Genomic DNA, 18,006 nt, shown 5'->3' with positions numbered 1-18,006 from the left:
GAAGGAAATGGCAACCCACTCCAGAGTTCTTGCCTGGAGAATCCCAGGGACGGGGGAGCCTGGTGGGCTGCTGTCTCTGGGGTCGCACAGAGTCGGACATGACTGAAGCGACTTAGCAGCAGCAGCAGCAGCTGTGCTGGGTCTTCACTGCTGCATGCAGGATTTCTCCAGTTGCCACGAGTAGGGGCTGCTCTCTAACTGTGGTGTGCAGGCTTCTCATCACAGTGGCTCTGGTTGTGGAGCACAGGCTCTAGGTTGTGTGGGCTTCACTAGTTGTGGCACACAGGCTTAGTTGCCCTGTGGCCTGTGGGATCTTCCCAGACCAGGGATGGAACCAGCATCTCCCACACTGCAAGGCAGATTCTTAACCACTGGACCACCAAGGAAGCCTTGGAGTATAGTTGATTTACAGTGTTGTGTTATTAATGTTTCCAGATATACAGCAAAGTGAATCAGTTACACATAAACATTTATCTACTCTCTTTTTTTTTTTTTTTTTAGCTTCTTCCCCCATATAGGCCTACTTTAAAATTACTATCTGCAGTCCCATTATCTGGGTCATCTAGAGGGTTGGTCTCTGTTGATTATCTTCTCTCTTGAGTAGGAATCACATTTCTTTGTGTGCTGAATTTTGGCTTACATTCTGGACATTGATAATAATACACTGTAGAAATCCTGAATTCTATTTTCTTCCTTTAAAAAGTTTTCAGTTTGTTTGTTTGTTTTTTTAGTAGAAAGATAATGTAGCTGAACTCAATTACAAACTCTTGTCTTTTCTGAGGAGGGAATCAACTGAAATTTCAGTATACTTCTTTTAGTGTTGCTTGGAGTCTGTACCATACATGCACGGTACAAATATCTGACAGCTTTGAGCAGAATTTATACATAGAATGTGGGCCTTCCCCTTTCTGGTTCTTTTTCTGAAATTCCTTCCATTTTCTAGCTGCTGTGGTCACCCAAACTGTGTCTTCTAGTTCTTCAATAATACTGAGTTTCTTGAGTTTTAGCCACTCTGCTTGGGGCAGCTCTCAGTAGGGGCCTGCTTTATATGAAGGCAAGCAGCTGTAAAAATGGGAAGTTTATCCCTTGCCATTCCCTTGTTCATAGTGTTGGCCACATTCAGTATCTGGCTCCTGGGCCATCACTGGAAGTGGAATCTGGGTAATTTTCTTTAATCTAGCATTCCCTAAAGAGATTCTTCTTTTGGTAAAATCTTATGAGTATATCACAGGCCTTAGTATTTCATAGAACTCATTTGGGGATATGCCATTCTAAGATTTTTATCCTGGGAGACTTAAAAAGTGGTGATAAAATTAACAGATTAGATAGTTAAAAAGCAAAATGGGTTTTGAGGCAAAGATGATGAGAAAGGCATTAAAAATGCAAACTCTCTCAATATTCTCTAAGGGACGTTCAGTGGGGAAGAGTAGTGGTTTTCCATGATAACGCTCTCAGAAATTATGGATGTACCCCCAAATTACTTAATTCTTTTAAATCTATTAGGCAGCTGACATCTACAAATTTTTCTCAACCCTTCTCGAACCTGTTTATGTTGTCTACTATCATTTAAGGTCACAGTTAAAGAGAAAACAAGATGTTTGTTTGAGAGATTAAGGCCTATAATTTCGCCTAAAGTCTTTGGGCCCAAATGCTGATAGCAGGCATTGGATCTACACAATGAAGTAAATAATACCAAATACCATATGGAATCTAAAGTTCATTTGAGTTTTTGTACACTCTTATGGAAAAACCTGAACAAACTTTCTGGACAACCAAATAATTACTTTTTTCCTGGCCTCTCATTTTATTAGAAAAAGCAATTAATAATTTGATATTAGAATATGACATAGGACCGTATAGTTGCAGCCTAACCTATTCCTGTTCTATTTTTTATTATGATGGATATAAAAGTAAAACTAAGTCTTGATAGCTACTGTTTAGAAAAATAAAACTTGGAGATAAAGTGCCTTTTTGATCACAGTAGAAGATTAAGTTATTTTCATTATGATTTTACTGTCAAGTAAATTTTATTGTATTCTCTTTCTCAGAAAATTGGCAAACCATGTGCCATAATGGAATAGAGAGGGAGGATCTCAAGCTTAGAAGCCAGACACCCTGGGGTTTAATAATTCTTCAGTGTTGTAAAAATTAAATTAGATAACATTTATGAAATATATACTGTATATAAAGTATCTAACATAATGCCTGACATTCAGTAAACTGTTGGTTTTCTGCTCCAATCTGGTTTTCTGGGACTGCAAAAAGGAAATTGATACCAAACATGGATAGGAATATTTTCCTATTATTATTTTAACTTTAGACAGGCAAAGGAATGAAAGAAATGTCTTTCTATTGACAGATCAACAGCCTAGATCCCAAATGAAACCAAAATTTCCAAAAGATGAACCTGATCTTCTAGCATTTTTAATCCAGTTTTAATGTAATTCATGAGAATTGTTTTCCCACTTATACCTTTATTCCCAAAACTGTCAAAATATTAATAGAAACTTCCTACTTAAGTTATATTTATATAAGCACATAAAGGGCTTTTAAAAAAATTAAATTTGCTTTTGGTTGAATTAGATGGAATCTTTTAGAGAAAATAAATCATTCTTGTAACAGTGAGGAAGTTGACCTTGTGGACTCCTTCCTGAGAAGGATGTTTCTTCAGTCCTGGATCAGGAATGCAAGACAAATCTTTTGGTGACTGCAAGACAAATTTGAGATCTGGAGACAATGAGCAGTTTCTCTCACATCCACACTCCACAGGCTCTCTATCTGGGTCCTAATTTACTTTACCTTTGTCTTCATTCTTTGTCCTTGCTACATAGACTGATACATTTGAGATAAAAACCAATCCAAAACAAAAAACAAACAAAAAAAAACCAATCTGAAGGTAGGACCTAGCCTTTAAAGATGAAAATGAAGGGGGACTTCCCTGGAGATCCAGTGGCTAAGATTCTGAGATCCCAATGCAGGGGGTCCAGGTCCCATCCCTGGTCGAGGAACTAGATCCCACATGTTGCAACTGAAGATCCTAAATGCTGCAACAAAGATGGAAGGTCTTGCGTACAACAACTAAGACCCAGTGCAGCCAAATAAATAAGTACATAAATATATATATATATATTTTTAAAAGATGAAAATGAAGCTGTTCACTATGGTCCATTGTGAAATAGGTCCTTTGACTCTCATGTCACAAAAGCAGCAGAATAAAAGATGGGAGTAGTGGAGTGAGATGGAAGAGGGGTGGGGTAGGCATAAATGATGAGACAGACAGTGAGGTCCTTGGTTTCTCAGCCCACAAATCCTGACTATGTTTAGATATGGGTGCACAGACTTTCTAAAGATGGCTGGAGAAGAAGTCACCTGCTAACTGCATTCTGCCTGTTGGATATGGAAGGAATAGGCTTTACCCAATACCTCGTTGGTGTTTTTTTTACTGCAGATACATGTGCCAGCCCCTGAGGAAACTGATGGTAACCAATTGTCAATATGCTTTTGTTAGTGCCTCTTTCCTGCTGTGCTCGGCTACGTAATTACTGGAGCCCTTGCAAACACTGATTGTCAATGTGAGTAATTTCACATCCCATCCATTTAGTGAAAAGCTGTGAAAGTTGATCTTGGTGCTGCGGTAAGACTGGAACCAGACACAGGCTACCAATGCCTTGGAAATAAATATGTGCCCATCATTGTTTTCATTAGGTGTTGCTGTAACTCAGCCTCCAGGGAAATGAACTCAAGTCTGGCTGTCTTTCTGGAGAAGTTCAGATGTATTCTCAGTTTGGTAAAGTAGGCTGTCAGTTTCATTTATTGTTAAATTTTTGTAGTGGTTGTCAAGTGAGAGGTTGGCAGCCTCAAAGAACACAGTTCTCTGTCTTATCCACGGACAGGGGACATTGTAATTTGATACTTACCAGCAAAGAGGAATTCGTCCTTCCAATTTGGATTATTGTGTTGTTTTTCTTTTTTCATCACTGTTTATGGTTTCAAACGTTTTCTTAAAACGGCAGCAAAATTAGCCTTAAATAGTATTTCTTGGATTGCTTTTAACAATGGCAATAAGGCCAAAGCTTCTAGTCTTGACAGAAGTGGTTTCTTTACAACTTGCTTTTATCTTGCCAGAATAAGAAACTTAAAAATGTGTTTTTATTATAGCTAAAGACCATGTTTTACCTGGTCTCTTCCACAAGGAGAGAACAACCTGCAACCTCCTGGATTCTCTCTTTAGCTTTGTGCTCCTGAGGCAAAAAGTAGGTTTGCTTATTTGTTTGTGTTTTATAGAGGACTTCTGCTTCAATTAGCACGTTTAACATAATAAGAATTTATATGGCCATAAGTTCTGCACTTCACTGCAAGGAATCACAGTTTTTAAATGACATTTATTTACCAAGAACTGTAATCAAGATGAAAATCTTTCTCTTAAAAATTCACCTTGGAAACAGAGGCAAAAAAAAAAGAAAGGCCTAACTAGAAACTATTTTCCAACTCTTTTTTTTTCCTTGCAGGTGACACTAGATCCACTTTGATCTACAGACATGATATCATCTATGGGGTGCACCCAGCGCCAAACTACTGCATTCTTCTGACCAAAACAGTGGTTTTGTGCAGCCTTACAGATGCAGGCTGAATAGCTTCAGAGTTGGCCTGCGTCTTCACAAACAGGTCAGAGCAGATTTGAGTTACACAACCCCTGCAGACAGAGCTGCTTTCCCCATAGCCAGCTGGCGAGTTTACATTTGTCAATTACTTCCTTCAGGGCCTGGCTCAAGATTAATTTCCTCCAAGACTCCCTCTTTCATGAATTTACCTCTCTCAGCCGTTCCCTTCCACCGCATCTGCTGATTACTCATCTGACGCTCTTTGTTCTGCTCTGCCATGCACGGTTATGTTTTACCTCATGATCATTGTCTAGATTTTTACTTTATCCTTCAGCTAAATTAAAACTGCCTTGAAAGTAGGGCCTGTCTACTTCTTTTGTGTACTTCTATAGCACATAAGTATAGTGCGATAGGTACATAGTTTCTTCATAAAAGAGGAATGCTTTGTGGTTATTGTCTTGGGGCTGGGATCCTGGCTTTGCTTTGTGTGCCTGAAAACCAGACTCGGCGCTTCCACACCATGGGATAACCTCAGTCTGCTCTGGTGATGGTATGCTGCCCTGCTATATTCTTCTCTGCTCTGACCCCAGAAATCGGTCACAAGTTTCTCTCCTAACATCCCATGGATTTGATTTTCCCAAAGGTTAGATTTTCCATAGTCAAGATAGTAAGAGTAGGGAGGCACAGAAAAGAGATCTGCAAAGAATGATATTAAGTGGATAGAAGAGGATCCAAGAAGGAATAGAAGGGGACTTGCTTGGTAGCCCAGTGGCTAAAACTCCATCCTCCCAATGCAGGGAACTCAGGTTTGATCCCTGGTCAGGGAGCTGGATCCTGAAGGCTCAAACTAGGAGCCTACATGGCCACAACTGAAAACGACCCCACATACCTCAATGAAGATCTTGCACTTGGCAATTAAGATTCCGCATGCCACAATTAAGACCCAGAGCAGCCAAATACATTTTTTTTTAACTTATTAACCTTAAAAAGAAGAAGGCAGCAGCATAGGAGGAGCTTCCCTGATGACTCAGTGGTAAAATATCCACCTGCCAATGCAGGAGACACAGGTTTGATCCTGGGTCTGGGAAGAGTCCATATGCCACGGAGCAACTAAGCCCATGCCCACAACTACTGAGCCTGAGCTCTGCAACAAGAGAAGACACTGCATGAGAAGCTCTCGTATCGGAATTAGAGAAAAGCCCCAGCAGCAACAACCAAAAATAAATAAATAACTATATATATATACATACACACACATACATATATAAAGAAAGAAGGCATGGGAGCAAACCTGTAAGTTTTGGAGAGAGTGGTGGGAAGAATAGATAGCTGGGATAAGACACAGCAAAGAGCTTAAACTCTTCAAAGGCAGCTCGGATTGGGGAGGGGCTGGGGAAATTTAAAGCAAAAGTGTTCCGAATCAATGCTGATTTGAAGACTAGTTAGAGTCGACTGAGCGACTGAACTGAACTGAGATAAAGATGATAAGGCCTCAACATGCTTAGGGGATACATGACCATGTGCAGGGGTAAATATGAAGCCACAGGATAAACAAGGCACTTTTTCTGGAATAAACAATTGTTGAAATTGTCCCATCTCAAATGAACTAGCTTAAGCAAACCTACTTATTTGGAAGTATTTGGAAAGCCATGCAACTTCAGGTATGGCTGGATATACAGGTGCTCCAATGATGTTGTCAGAACTCTCTCCATCTATCTGCTCTGCTTGCCCCCTTCTGTATGGAGGCTTTCTCCAACTTACACTTAAGCTGACTGTTGGCAACTTAGATCTTTATTTACCTTACTCAGCCAACCACAAGAAGGAAAAGAACTTCTTTTTCCTTATATCCATACACCTATGAAAAGACGGGGCTTCCTTGGTGGCTCAGACAGTAAAGAATCTGCCTGCAATGCGGGAGACCCCACTTTGATCCCTGAGTTGGGAAGATCCCCTGGAGAAGAGAATGGCTACCCATTCCAGTATTCTTGCCTGGCGAATCCCATGGACAGGGGAGCCTAGCGGGTTACAGTCCATGGGGTCACAAACAGTTGGACACTATTTGAATGAATAACACTTTCACTTATGAAGACACTGCAATTGTTCCTTGCTTAAGATATGTGCTGTGCCAGTGGGGTGCCTGATTGGTACAGAATTGGTACCCTTCCCTGGTCCATGCCAGCAGCTCAGCCCTGTGACTAGGGATCAAAGCCATTATGAACAATACACCGCCAGCAATGATGCCGTAGGTGGACAGTGATTTCCCTCAGGAAACGATGCTGGCAGCAAAGCCATCGTGTCCACTACATGCAGTGTTACATAATTTAAAACATTTAATATTCAAATAAACCCACTTTGGGCTACCAGCAGGGTTGAGGGGACATGGTTTAACTTTTTCTGCTGGTATTGGAACTGATGAAAACATCTGAGGAGCACTGATCGATACACATGGCTTTTTAACACCACAGCTACTGTGTTAGCTGTGACTGTCCTTATCACACTCGATGTTGTGCTTTTCAATTAGAAATCTGACACTGTCTGTAGGTGTTGTAAAATTGCAGGGCCTGCATTTCCAATTTCATAGCATCACTCTTCTTGCTCCAAAGACTAGACAGACCTGGGGCTGTGAAGACTTATGGGCAGCTTACAAAAAAAAGCCAGTCATGGGTATTGCCACCCGTCTTCACCCCAGAGGAATGGATACAATAGAAAATGATAGGAGGGATAAAAAATGACTGGAAAAGTCACAGGAAAATGTGCATAAGTATATTAAAAAAAAAAAAAAAAAAGACTAGCATGGGGAAGCATGTCAAGTTCTACTACTCCCATCTGATCTGCACATTCTTGACCCACCTAGCACTCAGCCTACCACAATTTCATGCTCCCCAAATTGAGGCAGACAGTAGGAACAACAGTAGTAACAGACACATCAGTACCCTACCCCTATCCCCTTGCCTTATCACTTCTGGTACAAGACAATTAGACTTCTGATCACCAGCTTTTGCATTTCCTTCTCTGAGAGTTTTTCTGGCCACTGCTAGTGTGGCTGGAAGTACCCAGATATTATACTCCTGTGGCAGCCTTCAGACAGAGTGACTGTCCAGAGGTGAAGAAATACCCCAATTCCCTGTCCCTTGGATGGGATTACTCTGAGGAATGTTCAACACCGGCTCTCAGCTCACCCAGTGTGATTGAGCTCCAGTTGTTCATAGTAGCTGACATGCAAGTGTGCATGCATGCTCAGTCATGTCCAATTCTTTGTGACCCCTTGGGTTGTAGCCCACCAGGCTCCTCTGTCCATGGGACTTTTCAGACAAGAATATTGTAGTTTGTTACCATCTCCTCCTCCAAGGGATCTTCCCAACCCAGGGATCGAACCCACGCCTCCTGTGTCTCCTGCGTTGGCAGGCAGATTCTTTACCACTTGAGCCATGTGGGAAGGCCTAGCTGGTTTGGCGACACATCTTTTATTGTCTAATATCTGCTCCCTCCCTTATATCACCCACTCCCACACTTACACCACTTAAACTACTTGCACTTGAGTCCTTATCTCAATGTCAACTTGTGGAGGAACCCAAGCCAAGATGGAAGTTTCAGGTAAAGTTTCAGGAATTTTCTTGAGGCTAAGGAAGGCTTTCTGTGGTTTTGGATAGGAATGGTGGACCCATTATGCAAATATCCACTACTGTCTCTGTTGACTCATTTGGTTATTAACCCTTATGATATTAGGGCTATTCTGAGGTTGTAGAACTACCTGAGTCAATATGACCCCATAACACCTCTATGGATTAGTTGCTATTGCATAACAATAGTAATCCACCATAATAATAACAATCCTTTATTATTACAGTTCATGCAGCTAGAGATTGGCTGGGGTTGGCTGATCTGGACTGAGCTTGCTCATTCATGGGCAGTCAGCTGAGGCTTTCTTGCAGACTGAGCTTAGCAGGGCAACTCTGCCCATGTGTCTTTCCCTCTTCTCCGGGAACCAGCCAGTCAGCCTGGGCACATTCTTCTCTTGGCAGTGGCAGAGGTGGAAAAGTAAGATGTTCAATGGAGCAAGTCCTTCTTTAAGCCTTCATACCATCCATATGAATGTTCCTTTGGCCCAAGTAAATCAGATGGCCAAACTCAGAGTCAAAGGGTAGGAAAATCTATTCCTTCCCTTTTGGGGAGGATCTACAAAATGCCCTGGAAAGGGACATAAAGAGAGGAAGGGATTAGAAACTGAGGCCAAATCTACCCCACACCCATACATTTGTCCTCATAAACCTTCACCTTTCTACTTGGCTGTCTCCTGGGAGAGTCCCGCAGGAAACACTTGACTATCATCACTTTTTGTAACTTTTGTAAATTACATTCTGACTTGCTTAGGAAGGACGTTTATCTCTGTCTCTGACAGTCAACAACCTGTTTTTACAATTTAAAGCAGATTCAATAAAGGTGACCATCTGAACTTGCCTTAGTACTGAAGGAATGAATTTGAACTGAAATGTATATTTCAAAAGCTGAAGCATGACTGGAGAAACCAATTAGCAACCAGACAGCACTGCTTCAAGACAACACACAGATTTCCAGAAGTGTTTAATTGGAGGGATTCCTTTTCATGATGATTCAGACAGTGTTATTTCTTAAACTTGACATAGACGATCCTCCCGCCTTCCCCAGACATGCTGAAATGGCAGTGAAATGGAAAACACCTATCATCAGTATTCGTTGCAGCCCCTTTTTATGTATTCTCTGTCCATCAGAGTTAAAAAAAAAAAAAAAGATTTATGACTCATTGTTTTTCAAGGATGCTGCTTCCTCTGCAGTTTTTCAAGTTGTTTTTAGATAAGGTTTTTCTCCTTGTTTATACACTGCCCACTGGCGTTCTTTTTATATCCCAGGTTTGTATGTTTACGGGCCCATTAGGCAAACTTCATAACACTGTTTTCTGCCCCTCAGTTGTCTTTGGTGCTTTGAAACAGATGGTACTCAAAAGAGAAAGAAAATGTGCCTAGATTCAGCCAGTGCCATGAAAAACAATCATATTGTTTGACCCTGTCCCTCTGATGATAACCTTTTATGAGAGCTCTGTTTCCTTAGATCTGCCTTTTGGGATTGCCTTTGTGCCATTTCTGAAGTGGTAGGTTTCTGAGGTCCTCTAGGGAATTGTCCCATTATCTGTGGGAGCACGGGAAGGAATTTTACAGTAACTCTGCTACAGTGAAACATTTGCCTTGAGGCCGGAATCGAAAATAGCAGCTGGAAGGACATTTGGAAAAGAGGGGAAGGAGGAGGTGTGGGAGTGCGAGAGAGGTGGAGGGACAGAGTTTTTCACATTTGGATTAAAAACACTAGCTCCAAGGCAGAACTGAGACAGGCCTGGCATCTCCCACCCTTGAAACTATCCCAAACTCAATTCTCTGAGGGCTTGGCTCTCAAAGCCGGTGATTTCAGTGCTGAGCGTGCTGGCCGGGGTCAGCACACTGCTCTTGGCGATGAACAGTGAGCACCAAGATTCCTGGATGTCGACCAGCATCGCTGGCCTCTGTTCCATCACACCAAGAGGCGCGGAAAGACTGCTGCTCCTCCCACAGCAAGCTAGCATCCAAAACAGAGAGCAGTTTCCTGGAGTAACTAGGAACTGAATGGCTAGTGTCAGCCCTCTGAGCACTTGAGGGAGAGATGCTCAACTCTTACCCATAAGTGTCCTTGCAGTAATGCACACAAGTTATAGAAGGTGAGGGGAAGAGTCTAAGACAAATAAACAAAGGGATATAAACTAGGAATGAAAGTGAAAGCGAAGAGACTCAGTCATGTCCAGCTCTTTGTGACCCCGTGGACTATAGCCCACCAGGCTCCTCCGTCCATGGGATTCTCCGGGCAGGAATACTGGAGTGGGTTGCCATTTCCTTCTCCAACACTAGGAATAGAGGCACCTATATTATCATGATGTAAGAGGCCGTGGCAACTAGCCTGCAAATATGGCCCCCAGGGAACCATGCTTCTCAGTACTAGCCCTTTATGCCCTCATAAAATTTCCTCCCTTGAATGTAGGTTTCCTGTGACTTACTGATCACTAGTAGAATATGGCTTAAATGACAATGTGGGACTTCTGAGACTAGGTCATAAGAAGCCATGCAGCTTTTGCCTTGGTCTCCTGGGCCAGTGGTCCACAAACTTTTTGGCATGAGGGACCAGTTTCATGGAAGACAATTTTTCCATTTACGGGGAATCAGGGGGTGTTGGTTTTGGGATGATTCAAGCGCATTGCATTTATTGTGCACTTTATTATTATTCCATTAGCTTCAGATCATCAGGCATTAGATCCCAGAGGTTGGGGACCCCTGTCCTAGATGAAAGGAGATACTTCTTTGGGACACTCCTTCTCGAACCTGGCCACCAAGCCCAAGCCACACGGAAAATCCAGGGGTAGACATTCTAGTTGACAGCCCAGCTCTGTTCCCTGTTGACAGCCGGCATTAACTGTCACTTCAGATGACTCTTAGCCCCAGCTGCCACCTGACGGCAACCACATGAGAGACCTCAAGAGAAACTGCCCAGTTGAGAACACTGGATACATAGAACATGAGAAAATAAATTTGTGTTAAGCCCTTAAATTCAGTGGTTTGGAATCCAGAAGAGGTAACCAGAAGTTACACATTCACACACATAGACGGATACACTTATGGATGGATCCATCCATGGATGGGATGGATCAATTGAATAGTTTTTTATTTACTCATTTATTATTTTCTCCACAAATATCTATGGAGCATACATGTTCCAGGCACTGTGCTAGTCTGGAAAAACAGTGTGAACAAATTAATTATAGTGCCTGCCTCTAAGGAGCTTACAATTTAGTGGGTGGCAGTGGGTGAGAGCTTGTGTGGTCAAGAAAGCTTCCTCTGAGGTGTGATTTTTATCATTATTTTTTGGCCTTCCCTAGTGGGATGTGGTATCTTAGTTCCCTGACCAAGGATTGAACCAGTGCCCCCTTCAGCAGAAGTACAGTCTTAACCACTGGACCATCAGGGGAGCCCCGAGGTGTGATTTTATGAATAAATTTATTTTTTTAATTGAAGTATAATTGTTCTACAATATTGTGTTGATTTTTGCCAAACATCAACATGAATCAGCCATAGGTATCCCTATGTCCCCTCTCTCTCAAACCTCCCTCCCACCTCCCTCCCCATCCCACCCCTCTAGGTTGTTGCAGAGCCCTGGTTTGAGTTCCCTGAGTCACATAGCATATTCCCATTGGCTATCTATTTCACACATGGTAATGTATATGTTGCCATGTTACTCTCTCCATGCATCCCACCCTCTCCTCCCCTTCCCTGAGCCCCCACCTCCTTGCCATCATAAGTTTGTTCTCTACTGTCTGTGTCCTGAGGTGTGATTGTAAAGTGGATATCTGAAATACGAGGAGTCAGCCACATTAGGGATTGGGGTAGGTACAAAGAACTTTCTAGAATAAGGGAGTAAAGGGAATAGTTAGGACATAGCTGGATGGCATCATCAACACAATGGACAGGAGTCTGAGCAAACTCCGGGAGATGGAGAAGGACAGGGAAGCCTGGTGTGCTGTAGTCTATGAGGTTGCAAAGAGTAAGACATGACTTAGCAACTGAACAACAAGAACCCTAAAGTAGTGAGCATGGAGTACTGGAAGAACTGAGAGAAAGCCAGTGTACTTGAGCTGAAGGGATTCTAGGGGAGAAATACTGGAGAGGGAGACCTGGGCCACAGTGGGCAGTCTTGCAGGCCGTGATAAAGAGTCTGGATTTTCTCCTAATGCAATGGAAAAGCGTGAAGGGCTTTTAAACTGAGAAGTGACAAAATCCAATTTACATTTTAAAAAGGTCACTCAGGCAGCCCGATTGGAAGAGGGCAAGAGGGGAACCAGGGAGGCAGTCATCCAGGTGAGGTGACGGAGGCCTACAAAACACCAGTCTAAGAGCCTAAGAGGCACCAAAAGGCACCTGCTTCCCACTGTGTCACTGGGGCCACCGCTGTTCAGAGTGCCCCAGCAGCTTCTGTTCTAAGGGAGCTGGTCTATGGCCTGTGTTTCTGACTGATGACAAATGCCACAAGTCCATCAGTTTACATCCAGAAAATCTCTAATTGTTTCAGCCATGCAAACGCTCCCCCTTGTTCTGTCCTGATAAGACAAGCAAGGTTTACAGCTAACCCACCCTGGTGAGGGTATGCGTCAGGTGTAGTCAACAAACCTATTCCTCTCAGCCCCCTCTCCCCATGCACCCTCATTTCACACAGGATACCCACCACCCCAGGGTGCCTACTGGTGAGGAGCTACGGCAATATCACCATCCCCCACGCCCCCATCCCCACCCTGGAGCCAGCATCTTGGGACACTTTACATTCCAAGTGCCAGCCCATCTGGTTGACCAGCTTTCCTGCCTGGGTGAAGCTGTCTTTCCTGACCGAGTCGGCTGTTGTTACTAGCAGATCCCAGGTCCTTGCGCTGTCATTAAATTAGTTGTGAATAAAAGGGAACCAGAGTAACCAAAGCCTACAGTCCTCAGAGGCTAGAGAAAACCTGTCAATAGTCATTATGCCCCGGGATTGTCATGACAAAGGTATTTAGCTCTGTAGGCTCAGCTTCCCTCCAACTTTCTCAGGGTTCATAGACTGTATTTTTATAGTAACTGCCAGCCACATTTCTGACCAAAAAAGCCAGTCTGCATATAAAGATGGTGTGTGTGTGTGTCAGGGGGCAAGCACTGACACACAGGGGGAAGAGATCTCATCACTAATCCCCTGACTTCCCATCAAATCTGCTTCTCCCAGGTCTCCTGCCTCTCACAGCACCATCTACCCACTGCCTGTCTGGTAGTCGGCCTCGACCCTCTCCCTCCCTCTCTCTACCTATTACCACTCACTGACTCTCTCCCCAAACCATTCACTCCCTCTTCCCACTACTACCTTAGCCCAGGACATGTACAGCAGCAACCTCTCCAGTCTCCACATCCAAACTCCTCCCCTCCACGTTCTGCAGCTTTGTTCTTTTTTAAAAAATATTTATTTTATTTGGACTTCCCTGTGAGTCAGTGGTAAAGAATCCACCTGCCAGTGCAGATGTATGTTTGATCCCTGGTCCAGGAAGATTCCACGTGCTGCAGGACAAATAAGCCCCTGGACCACAACTACTGAAGCCTGAACACTCTAGAGCCTGGGTTCCGCAAGAAGAGAAGCCACCACAATGAGAAGCCCTTGTGCCTCAACTAGAGAGTGGCCCCCGCTCGCCACAACTAGAGAAAAGCCCATGCTGCACGGGAGACACAGCACAGCCAAGTAAATAAATAAAATTCAAAAAAATACTCTGTTTTGTTTATTTGCCTGGACGGGTCTCAGTTGCGGCATGCAGGATTTTTAGCTGCAGCTCACAAACTCTTAGTTGCAGGATGTGGGACCTAGTTCCCAAACCAGGAATTGAACCCGGGCCCCCTGCATTGGAGGCATAAAGTCTTAGCCACTGGACTACCAGGGAAGTCCCTGCAGCCTTGTTCTTAACTCCTCAGACTCCTCCCTCCCTGCTCCTACCCCATCGTCTCTGCACCAGCCATCTTAATGGACTCTCAGCACCTCAAATAAGCTTTCTCTGAACTCTGGGCCTTCCCATTTACTAAGGAGATGGCAAACTAGGATCTTCAAGCCTGCTACCTGTTTTGTAAATAAAGTCTTGTTGGAACACATCCACACCCATACACTTACATTTTGTCTACAGTACACATAGCAACATATTTTTACATACAACAGCAAAGTTGAGTAGTTGCAACAGAGCCTGCATGACTTGCAAAGGCTTAAATATTTACTATCTGATCCTTCATAGAAAAACTCTGCTGCTGAGGGGAGTACGAGGGGGAACAGATACAGGTATATGTATGGCTGGGTCCCTTCCCTGTTTACTTGAGACTATCACAGTGCTGTTGATCAGCTTTCCCCCAATACAAAATAAAAAGTTTGAAAAAAAAAAAGGACAGTTTTACTACCCTTGCCATACACTGTTCCTTCTGGCTGGAACTCTCATCCGATGTCATTTTCCCATTTCTGTTCCTTCCTGCTCTTGACCTAGTTAACAGCTAATTTATCCTTTAGCTCTAAGCCTAGAAATAGCTTCCTCCAGAAAGTCCTCCATGACCACATCCCATCCCCTGGAAACATTTCCCTAGCACTCTATTATTTTACAACAACAATTATAATGGCCTACTAGTCTCTCCCTTTGGACTATGAGCTCCTTAAGTACAAAGATTGGGTCTTACAGACCAGCTTCTCCATTTGAGGGCCCTGGGGCAAGAGTATAAATTCCCAGGTATCATTTGTCTAAATATTAAGCATTATAAACTACAAGCCAGCAAACAGTTAAATAAAAAACCTTTAAACTCTTGTTACCCTGACAAGTATTCCTTCACATGTGGTGAAAAGTACACATCAAGGTATTGTTTTGATATGATTAAAAGCTGGCAAAATTTTAAAGACAATTATGAGTGAATGAGTATTCCACTGATGGACCAATGTTTATCTGAGTAAAGAAAATGACACACAATTTAGGAACTACTGTATTATTTTATAAATTTATTTTTGTCTTCATTTTGGGCAAATCATGTTATATTATTATAATCTAGGTTTTCACATAATGTGTGTTCAATTGCTTGTAATAAAGGATTAAAAGTAAAATTGTATTAAAAGTACAAAAAGTTTGGATTATTTACATCCAAAATGTAACGTAAAAAGGAAAACATGATTTTATATATGCTATTTTCCTTCTAAGTTATTCAAAACCATGCATTAAAAAGGCAAAATAAGGGAATTCCTGGCAGTCCAGTGGTTAAGACACTGTACTTTCACTGCTGAGGGCCCAGGTTTGATCCCTGGTAGGGGAACTAAGATCCATACCATGCACAGCCCAGACCAGCAAAAAAAAAAAAAAAAAAAGCAAAATAAAACATATAACGCATGGCAAAATTTTACACTGAAATTGTTTAAAGTTAAATGTTAAATTTAATTTTGTAAAGGTTTAATGAAATCTTATTAAATAGATACATAGAAGGATTTCAATTCTAGTGTGCAAAGCCTATTAATTGACAATGTAAAGAATTGGCATCACTCTTCGTATAGTATATCTAGACCTACATATGCACAAATATAATACAAATGGTTTAATACAGTTAATACCATATGATTTCATAAGTACTCTGAGAGCCATAAATTGGAAGGGTACTAAGAGAAGAAATTGGACCCTCAGCCCCACTGCAAAATCGTACATGGTTTTGCAACAATCTAGTGCTGAAAGGAAAGTTTGACCACATATTTAATTTGCCTTGATCTTACCTGGGGCTTCCCTGGTGGCTCAGACGGTAAAGTGTCTGCCTGCAATGCAGGAGACCCAGGTTCAATCCCTGGGTTGGGAAGACCCCCTGGAGAAGGAAATGGCAACCCACTCCAGTACTCTTGCCTGGAAAATTCCATGGATGGAGGAGCCTGGTGGGCTATAGTCCATGGGGTCACAAAGAGTCGGACACAACTGAGCAACTTCACTGAGACCTCCCACTGCTCAAATTCTCCCTGTGTGCCAAAGAAGTGTTTTTCTCCAACATCAGCAGTGGCGCAATCCACAAACCTCTGTGGTATTGACAAAGTCATCTAGAATTTTGAGGACATAGTGTCAGGGATGTAGTGAATCATCTCCCTGGGATCTGAATAAGCTGCAAAGAATCATTGCTTAGAGTTATAGGTCGTGCGCTGCCAATGTTCAGCATGACAGTGCAAGTGACAGAAGCACCGCGTATTCCTCCATAACTTTCTGTCTGTGTATATTGGTAACATGCGTGACTTTCTAAGCTGAGCAACCTTGCTGGAGTATAAGGGCAATATGGTTCTCTTGTCTATGATTGTGTTCCTATTGCTTACTATAGACTCTGGCACATAGTAGCTGCTCAGTAAATGCCAAGTTGGTTACACTGTGAAGGATTTCTATTATTTTGGGCCAGTGAGACACTAATATGTAAATGACTGGTCTCTGGCCTCTACACCACCATTAGGGTATATCATCTACTACAGGGGTCAGCAAAGCTTTTCTGTAATGGGTCAAATAGTAAATAGTTTAGGCTTTGTAGGCTACTATTGTCTTTGTTGTAAATACTCATAGTGCAAAAACACCCATCAGTTCACTTCAGTTACTCAGTCGTGTCCGACTCTTTGTGACCCCGTCACAGCACACCAGCCCTCCCTGTCCATCACCAACTCCCAGAGTTCACTCAAACTCATGTCCATTGAGTCGGTGATGCCATCCAGCCATCTCATCTTCTGTCGTCCCCTTCTCCTCCTGCTCCCAATCCCTCACAGCATCAGGGTCTTTTCCAATGAGTCAGCTCTTCACATGAGGTGGCCAAAGTATTGGAGTTTCAGCTTTAGAGCATGAGTCCTTCCAATGAACACCCAGCACTGATTTCCTTTAGGATGGACTGGTTGGATCTCCTTGCAGTCCAAGGGACTCTCAAGAGTCTTCTCCAACACCACAGTTCAAAAGCATCAATTCTTCGGTGCTCAGCTTTCTTCACAGTCCTACTTTCACATCCATATATGACCACTGGAAAAACCATAGCCTTGACTATATGGACATTAGTTGGCAAAGTAATGTCTCTGCTTTTGAATATGCTATCTAGGTTGGTCATAACCTTCCTTCCAAGGAGTAAGCGTCTTTTAATTTCATGGCTTCAATCACAATCTGCAGTGATTTTGGAGCCCCCCAAAATAAAGTCTGACACTGTTTCCACTGTTTCCCCATCTATTTGCCATGAAGTGATGGGACCAGATGCCATGATCTTCGTTTTCTGAATGTTGAGCTTTAAGCCAACTTTTTCACTCTCCACTTTCACGTTCATCAAGAGGCTTTTTAGTTCCTCTTCACTTTCTGCCATAAGGGTGGTGTCATCTGCATATCTAAGGTTATTGATATTTCTCCTGGCAATCCTGATTCCAGCTTGTGCTTCTTACAGCCCAGCATTTCTCATGATGTACTCTGCATGTAAGTTAAATAAGCAGGGTGACAATATGCAGCCTTAACGTATTCCTTTTCCTATTTGGAACCAGTCTGTTGTTCCATGTCCAGTTCTAACTGTTGCTTCCTGACCTGCATATAGGCTTTGACCATACAAAAACAAGTGTGACTGTTCTCCAATAAAACTTTATAAAAACAGGTGGCCGACCATCACCTTGATATCAAAACCAAAGACACCACTAAAAGAAGAAAACTACAGGCCAACATCTTTGATGAATATAGAGGCAAAAATTCAAAAAAATATCATCAAATCTAACAATACATAAGAAAGATCATACACCACAACCAGGGTGGACCACCCCAGGGTCACAAGGATGGTTCAGCATATGAAAAATCAAT

The 18,006-nt window shown here is 42.7% G+C and overlaps 1 non-coding gene across 1 annotated transcript; it reads left to right on the top strand.

Annotated features, from left to right (window-relative positions):
• The first annotated feature begins 15,946 nt into the window (after positions 1 to 15,946).
• TRNAC-GCA lies at positions 15,947 to 16,018 on the top strand. The gene has a single exon. It is a non-coding gene; the product is annotated as a tRNA-Cys (tRNA).
• The last annotated feature ends 1,988 nt before the right edge of the window (positions 16,019 to 18,006 follow it).

This window comes from Oryx dammah, unplaced genomic scaffold (genome assembly GCF_014754425.2).
Source record: "Oryx dammah isolate SB20612 unplaced genomic scaffold, SCBI_Odam_1.1 HiC_scaffold_8, whole genome shotgun sequence".
NCBI lineage: Eukaryota > Metazoa > Chordata > Mammalia > Artiodactyla > Bovidae > Oryx > Oryx dammah.
This window is presented reverse-complemented; position numbering and strand designations above follow the sequence as displayed.